Source organism: Neomonachus schauinslandi, chromosome 1 (assembly GCF_002201575.2).
Source record: "Neomonachus schauinslandi chromosome 1, ASM220157v2, whole genome shotgun sequence".
In the NCBI taxonomy this organism is placed as follows: domain Eukaryota; kingdom Metazoa; phylum Chordata; class Mammalia; order Carnivora; family Phocidae; genus Neomonachus; species Neomonachus schauinslandi.
The window spans coordinates 91,458,175-91,466,877 of record NC_058403.1 but is presented as its reverse complement, the minus strand read 5'-3'; the positions used below and the strand labels follow the sequence as shown (position 1 = coordinate 91,466,877).

The 8,703-nt window shown below is 44.1% G+C and overlaps 1 protein-coding gene across 2 annotated transcripts in view; it reads left to right on the top strand.

The window, feature by feature from the left end:
- Positions 1–676: 676 nt before the first annotated feature.
- The window catches only part of FNDC3B (fibronectin type III domain containing 3B), a 337,270-nt gene continuing 329,243 nt past the window's right edge, over positions 677–8,703 (top strand). For both annotated transcript variants that reach the window (XM_021702670.2, XM_021702671.2), the window contains exon 1: positions 677–811. The gene's annotated coding sequence lies outside the window, so the exon portion shown is untranslated. The remainder of the gene's footprint in view (positions 812–8,703) is intronic.

Genomic DNA, 8,703 nt, shown 5'->3' with positions numbered 1-8,703 from the left:
TAACCATTTTGAGCCCCTACAACAGGAATGCATTACGTTTAATCAATATAAGCCTAACAGTTATCTAATGAGTCACATTATGCACGATGCTATGTTTGACAGTACAGAAATACAGATACGAGTACGGATCAGTTTCTGCCCCTCTGAGTGCACATTGGGTACCGAAAGGGGGAAATAGACATTTTGACTTTGGTGTCATAAAAATCTGTTCACGCTATGTTAGTTGTATGAACAAGTGCTGTGGGAAATAGACAAGCGAGTGACAAAATAGCTCACAAGGTTGTGGGGATTTAAAAAAGTTAGCTGTGTAAATGAAAAAACGTCATAGTCTTAGCTCTGATTACTACTCAGCAAACACTGCATTTATATTGGTGTTTGACGATCTTTTGCAGAACGCACAGCCCTCGTTTTTTAGGAGCTGCTAGTTCCCCTAAGCCTCAGACTTCTTTAGTCTGGCTGAATCAAAAAGAGTTTCTCCTCAGCTGTGCAGGCCTGGGAGCAAAGGAGGCTCCCACAGCCCTGCGAATCTGAGATTTTTTTTTTTGGCGGCGGCTTTACTCTGCAGTTTACGGCAGTGGGCGGGCCCCAAATCCCCATGTGGTCCCGACATCATTGACATGGCGGAATCCCCCATCAAACCCTCCTGGTAGTTATTTGAGCGGCGGCGGCGGCCGGAGGAGGAGGAGAGCGGCGGCGGCGGCGGCGGGAGCAGCGAAGGGGGCAGCGGGGATCCTCGGGGCTGCCGGCTGAGAAGGCGTGGGCACCCCGGTGTGTGGCGCGCCCGGAGCCCCGCGTTTCAGCCCGAGGGAAGGTAAGGCGTGCAGGATCGGGAGACTGGAGGGGACTGGGACTCCGCGCCTCGGCCGCCGGGTCCCGCGCGCTAGAAAGCCCCGGCCGGACGCCGAGTCCGCTGGAGTGCGATCCTGTCCCGGAGCGCTCCTGGCGCGCCGGGCTTCCCGGGAAAACTTGGCGCCAGACTCCTGGGGCACCCCGCGCTCGCCTGGGCACCCCGGGAACACGGGGCCCGGGAAGGGGCTGGCCTCCAATTTGGGGCCGCATCTTGCTGGGCTCGGGTCCCCCGCCCGTCCCCCCAGCTTGCCTGGGCTTGGAGGAGGGAAAGAAGCGGGTAGATTCTTCTTGATGAAAAAAAATCTGGGCAGTGGCTCCCGGGCTCTCCCTCCCCCTCTCGTTCTCCCCATCCTTCCCAGCAGATTCTGTCCGAGGAATCCGCTCCCCCTCCCGGAATCTCCGCGGCAGGAACGCTGCCCGGGAGGGGGAGGGCGGGCGGAGAGGCCGAGGAATCTTCGACGTGTCACTTTCAGAGGCTGTAGATTTCCATATGGTGGAGGGAGGAGGGCGGGCGTGCGAAGTGGGGCTGGAAGTTGGGGCCGCCTCTCCGCGCCGGGCGGGGGCGGGCCGGGACCTCGCACCCCGGGATGCTCGCGGGGAGGGTCCGGGCCCGCAGCCCCAGGAGCCGTGCCGGCCCCCTGCCCCCGGCCGGGCCTCTCCAGGACACTCCCCGCTTCGCCGCTGGCCACCTCCGTGCGCGCCACGTCCTCCCTCTCCGTCCTGCCCCCCGGGCTCCCCCCCCCGGGCTGGGGGCGGTAACCGGCGGCCCCGGCCGGACTCGGCGAGCCCAGCGGCTGGAAGATCGGGCGGGGGAGCGGGGCGCGGCGGGAAGGAGCGGGCGACCCGGTGTGTGGGCCAGCGGAGCTCCGGTCAGTCGGTCACCCCGAGGGGCGCCCGGGCCGGGGGTGGGGCGGGCGGCGGAATCCGCTCCCCGAGGTGGCCGGGAGGGGCCGCGCGTACCGTCTGGTGCCCGCGGCGGGGCGGGGGCCGACCGGCGTGGGGAGGCCCTGTCACCCTGGGAGGAAAGTGGGGCCTCGGGCTGTGTCCACGAACTTTCCCAAAGGTCCGGGTCCGGGCGCCCCGTGGGAGCCCAAGCACCAGGGCCCGGTGTCCCGGGAGACGGGGCTGGGCCGCCTGGCGGCGCCGTTGGCGGGGAGGCTTCCAGGAGTGCGCGATTGGAGTTGGAGCTTTTCGAATCCCAGCTCCCACCATGCCATTCCAGACGAAGGGAAGCAGTGACATATTATCCAGACATTAACGTTTGCTGACTTCCTTAAAAGTTACAACTCTTTATTTTCTCTTCAGCCTAGCATTTCCTTGAAAAAAAAAAAAAAAAATGGAATTTGGCCGCGATGGGCCGACGCTGAGGCCCCAAATCCACACGTTTATCTCTCCATCCCTGTCGGTTTCTAGTCTCCCTCCCCTTCTCACACCCAGGCTTAATCATATTTTGGAACGGGAGAGATCTTTTGTTGGGTGGGCACCCTTTGATTTGCTTGTCCGTTTATTTTTTAATGTGCGGCTAATTTGATTTGAATTTCCTCCAGTTTCCAGGCCCTGCTAGGGAAAACTAAGGGAGAGGAATAAGACACATTTTTTTTTTTTTTGAAAAGTGGAGAGAGGTGGGGCATTGGGAAAGGGGAGGCACCGCGGTTGTGGGCAAAGAGTCAGGGAGCAGACAGACCCGGAAGAAAAGGAATCTGCTCTGGAATAACACTTTTTTTGGAGGCTGCAGGCCTTGGGCAAAAATGCACCGCTCTGTTCTGATCTCTACTGTCTGAGTTGCTCTTCCACTCTTCAAATTAAAGCTGTGACCCTGGGGTCCTGAACAGGCTGGGGAAGAGGCCTATACCCCAAGGCAGCCAGTGGCCCTGGTTTTGTGCCTTGTGTGGGGGCCCTTGGTTCCCCCTCATTGGAGGCAGGCTTTGTAGACCTAGCGTTCAGTCAATTTCCTGGTTCCCAGGGAGCAGCTGTTAACCAGAGTAAAGTCTTTGGGCATGTTTCTGACCCTGCAAGGAGATCTCACCCATGAAGGTGTAATTCTCACTTTCTTTAGACACTTGAGGGTCACCCACAAACTGGGTAAGAATGAGGCGTAGCTGGTTAAAAAAAATCATTAAAAAGTTCTGTGTAAACTCATGTGCTTTTAAAGTGTTCTGGTTTAAATACTAAGAAAGAAAAACTTATCTGTAAAGATAGTGTTCATTTAAAAGAGATGTGAAAAGTGCAAGATACCATCATGGAATAGGGGTTGTAGTGTCTAATTACAGTATATACAATTTCAGAAGGATATTCCCGTAACCTTTTAAGACAGACTTTATAAATAGCCCGCATCAGACTGTGGACTGTTGGAGAGCCAGTATTGTGGGGTTTTTGGAAGAATGCTTGGGATTGGCTAGGAGGCCATAGGAGCCTATGTAGTAATTTATTCAGTAAGAGATTGTGCCCCTTTTATTTAACACTTCATTTAACATGGTAGGATTTGATAGTGTCCTTACACGTTAGCCAGAAGAACTTCTTAAAACTTTGCAGTGTAGGAGAATGAGGCTCAGGGGGGAAAGTGACTTGTCCAGCGTTGCTATCATTGGCTAAAGTCTAATATAGGATTGTATTAATAACTACTCTTTCTTGAATTATCTAATGTGTACTAAGCCCTATATACCGTGAGTTTTTATATATTATCTCATTAAAATTGTAATAACAGTCTTTAAATTTACGTGATGTTATAGACATTCTACAGACAAGGATGTTGAGGTTCACAGGAATTAAACTAACTTGTGTGAGATCACTTTGCTACCCACAGGGTTTTCTTTGATGGCAGAAATGGCTCCATAGCTCTGCTGTCCAGTACGGTAGCCACAAGGCACGTTAGCTCTTGTGCGTTTGAAATGTGGCTAGTGCAACTGAGGAACTCCATCTTACATTTTATTTACCTTTTTAAAAAAATGGTATTTACTTTTAATTATTTTAAACTGCTACTGTGGCTAGTGGTTACCATATTGGAAATCACAATGTAGAACTTTCTGACTCCCAAATATGTTCACTTTTAACTGGATCGTATTGCTTTTTAGATCTAGTTCAGTGTTCTTTCTTCACCAGAAGATGCTTAGATTCAGCCCTCCAGTGGAATTAAATGCGGATTTAGCTATAGCTCAGTTTTGCTTTTATACCTTGACTGGATAAAATAAACACTTTTTTTTTTTAAATGCTAAAATAACATAGTTTAAATTGATGGACAAAAATGTAAATGACATTTTCTTGTTTGGTTGAAATAATCGTTTATAGGAACTGCTGAAAAGGCAGAGCTTGTTGGTTATTTTGGTGTAATAAAGGAGTGTAAATAGGAGGCAATATGAAAAATCACTGATGGGGGGGTTAAAAAAAAATGACCTGCTAATAATCGTGTTTACCTAGTTACTGGGTGATTCTTTCCATATGACTTCGTGTCAGGTAAATAAAAATGTGAAACCATCATTCACTTTTCCTTATGTAGTTGCAGAATTAATCTGAAGAATTAAAATCATTGCTTTACTACCAAAGAATAAATTCAAATATAAAACACTATTTCATCTATGAATTAGGAAGAATATATTTAAGAGGAAACAAACAGCCAGGAATACTCTTGGTGGCAAATGGTCAAGTAGTTTTCTGATTAGTGAGTCCAATTTATCTTTGTTGTGTTTTAGAATTCATCTGATAGAAGGAATTCAACAACTTTCTTGATTTTGTATGAAATAGTGAAAATTCCAGCTCCTGTTAAAGTAAGCATTTATCTGGATTCTATCTATAAATGTCCAGTAACTGAATACTTTTTGGAGCGGGGGGGGGCATACTACTTTCAGGAAAAGACAAATGATAAAGTAATCTTATTATTAGGATTTTTAAAGAAGTAACTTCCAGGTTCAGTATAAATATATCTGAATCTGTTGTGTCTTTCATAGTTATTGTACTTCCCAGGATTAATTGCAGTTCATGATCCTGGTACTAGAGCATTATTTGATCCTGAAAGACCTACACTTGTAAATCAGCTTTAAATTGATCTGTATTATTTTAGTGTTAACGTGAATTGCATGGCCTCCAGCTCTTTCAAACTTGTAAATTCAATTACAGGTGAGTCTTTAGTTAATGACACTGTTGAGATAGCTGAAACACCCTTTTCATACCCATTCCTGACCCTTGGGAGCATAGTTATTTTCAAGGAACCAGGTTATAAATAGGATTATAGTGTTCTCTCGTGAGTGTGACCAACATAGGAAACACCATTTAACTCATGATACATGGTTCCATTTGTCGAACGTCAAGGCGTTTAATACAAGTAAGAGACTTACTAAAATCTTTTAAAAGACAAAAGATGTTGAAAGATGGGCAAATAATGGGCAAAGATTAGAAATCTTAAATGTCTGGTGAGGGCTGCCTCTGAGCATCAGTTTGAAATCAGAGTATCTACTCTGCCAAGGACTTACTTTACTTTTTAACTGTGTATTTTTTTATAAACTTCTGAACGTCTCTCAGTTTGGGTTTCCTGATTTTATTATAAAGAGAAAACATCTCATCCATACCTTTTTTTTTTTTTTCAAATGGTTGTCCAAGGGATTAATGAGTCAGTGTATTGGAAAGTGTTTGGTAAAGCCTTATGCAAACTCCATTGTCTGTTATATTCCAAAGTTTAAAATAGCTGTTCTGTTACATTACTTAGCACATTTTTAGGGACCTCCAAATTGCACGTGGACAGTTTGAAAGATAATTTATTTTCCCCTTTTTGATGAGTAAATAAAGCTTAAAGCTCTAGGTTGCGGTGTTCATTTTCTCTCTCTTCTGATAGAATAGTTGATTTGTGACCTCTCAAAAATTGTACTGTACGTCGGTCATCCCAGCTCTATGTTTTGGGGAAGTTTTTCCTTAGATGTAGCTTATAGCTGGCTAGCATTGCTGACGTGGACACGACAGTCTGCTTGATTTGGGGTTTTTCTTGAGATAAGGGAGAAAGGGCAGTCTTCTAGAGGAACTTTCAATACTGAATGACAGAGGCAGAAGGCTTTAGTCATTGTATATTAGTAAGCCTATTATTTGAGCTTTCAGTAATTACAGCCGAGAATGGGGGGAAAAGAATATTTTCAGGTAGAGGTAGCTTTGCAGCTTACCTATGTTTCCATTTTAGAAATCATAATTGCCATTTCTTCACATTAACGCGAGTTTATGTGTCCATTAAATGAGAGTTTTTTGTGGTAAGATTTTCAAGCAAACCTTAATTCTCATCGTATGGCTGTTGGGAATACACTTAAGTGCTTGAGGAGAAACTTTATTCTTTAGTTAGAATGCTTTGAATATAGGAATATTCATAGGTGTGTATATATATACTTTTTTGCCTTAAAATATAAAGTATGGTGGGGCCCCTGGGTGGCGCAGTCGGTTAAGCATCTGACTCTTGGTTTCAGCTCAGGTCATCTCAAGAGTCTTGAGATGGAGCCCCACACATGGGGCTCTGTGCTCAGCGAGGAGTCTGCTAAAGTTTTTCTTTCCCTCTCCCTCCGTCCCTTCCCGCACTCTCGCGTGCTTTCTCTCTCTTTAAAATAAATAAATCATTAAAAAATATAAAGTATGGTATGGTGTTATGTGCTTCAAAAGGCGGAAAATACTCGAATCGTTGTGGTTAGACAGAGGCAGGTCTCTGTAGAAGTCAAGCACAGGCTCACTGGGAGGGTGACCTGATGGTAGTTGGGCGCTTAGGAGAGGCTAGTCCCTAGTCATGAGCTTATCTGGAGGGGAGTTGTTTATGGTGCAGTTTAACTGTTTAGGATCAGTCCTTGGGGACCAAAAATATGGGGGGGTTGGGCAAGGGGATAGAGGGACAGGAAGTTTTTTAAGCCGCCAAATGTAAATCAAGTAAGGTAGGTAGATCCAGTGGTTAGCCATCTACAAGTGGGGGTATTTCTCATTTTGAAAGTGGATCTATCTTTGAATCTTTCTCTTTTTTGCCCCTGATCAAAAAATCATCCCTTTTTTGAGATATGCAAGTTTAGCATTCTGGTAACTCCTGGATTGTAATTTTCAATGCCCTTGGCTGATGAGATGCCCTTGGCGGTACTCACTATTGTTTCAGGCATTGGCTCCTGATGTTTTGTTTCTTTGATATCTTGACAACGGCTTGTCAGTTTTAAATAACAAGAGGGAGAAGATTTTAGGGAGATGGTATTTAATTTTATTTCATTCACTTGTTTATTGCCCCAGAAAGCATTTATTGAGTTCTACACTAGATTCTTCGTTAATGGAGTATTCTACTCTATTCAGACTTTTTTGGGGCAAATGCAAAGCATTTTTCATTAACTTACAGGGCTATTTTCCTCATGTTTTTGGAATGTTGTGTAGAGAACGGTGTCTGCCACCAAACTCCTAGGGCAGGGTGGTAGCAACTTCAATTCTTTAATCCTTTCTGAAATTTGAGAAATGTTAAAATGGGAGCACTTACAGGCTATGTTTAAAACTTAATTTATATTCGAATTGAAGGCTTCTGATACATCCCGTTTTGACTCTGGAAGATGAAGATTTTTATAAAGGCAACGAATCAGAAAAGTTTCCTTAAACTAAGTATAATACCAACTCATGGTCTTCCATTATGAAAAGCTTTCTGTTGAAATAACTGTCTAGAAAATTGTCTTTATACTTGAGCAAATGTGGTAAATTTGAGAGGTAATTGAAGACTCTAAAATCCCAGGAAATGGCATGATTTAATTTATTCTTAAGGGATTCAGCTTCTCCACAACTGGTGAAAGAGGGGTCTCTATTAAAAATAACTCCATTGTTCTTGATGTAACTAATTAGGAATTTGCAATTATCCAGGCAAGTCTAGGATAAAGTTTGGTTTCCTATTCTATATGAAAAGGTTTTCCTGTAACAGCAGTTTAAATAGATCATAAGAGGGAATATATTTTCCAAATTAGGAGAACAAACTACTTTTAAGCACTTTGGAAAAATCATTTTATTAAAAGCAGTGTAAAACTGCAATAGGGGTTGAAGCTAGTTCTACTGGGGGGCGTTTCATAGAATGCAGGAGCCCTTGGACATTGTTGATTTACTCAATGCTGTCCCATGCTAGGAACAGTTTACTAGCAAAAGTTAGAACTCTATTTTTGTATGCAGAGTAAATCACAACAACAAGCAAGTATCTATTACACCCTACCCCCACCAATAGACTCCAGCTATGCCTGTTTATTTGTTTTGGAGTTTTTCTGTTGACATTTGCTTCGCTACTTGTTAATTTCTTTTATCACCTGTAAGCACTTGATGGCAGATTTCGGTGAGAGCAGGTGTTAAAGGTTTAAGAACATCATTATTACTTTCAGTTGCCCATCTCCCCTGCCTCCGCTGTTCGGGCAAACTTGTGGAAAGCCGTAAGTAGTAGTTAAACAAGCCCATTACGCACCCTCCTCCTCTGCTTTTACTAAAGCAGGACCTTCCTGGGCAGCTGAATGAACTGACCGGTAAGAACAGTAAATTTCTTTAAAATTATTCGTATATTTACATGCAATTACTCAGACAATGAAGTTTTCTAGCATATGACTTTTTAGGGGTCACATTGACCAGTTTTTACAGTATAAGTTGTATGTGTGGGATACTTAATACGTTTTTAGGATATTATGCTTCATTTTCTATTTTGAAGTGTTTTTTTTTTTTAAACTGTATCTTCCATTGTTTAAGTTGTTTAGGGGGAAAGTACTGTCTTTAGATATTGCTGTTTTCTGGTTTTTCTTTTGTGGTTTTTCTTAAGAAAAATAGTTCCAATTTAGAGTAATAGAGGTAAACATTATTTTGAATTAGTAAATCAGAAAAGACTTAAAAGTACATTGACTCGGAACC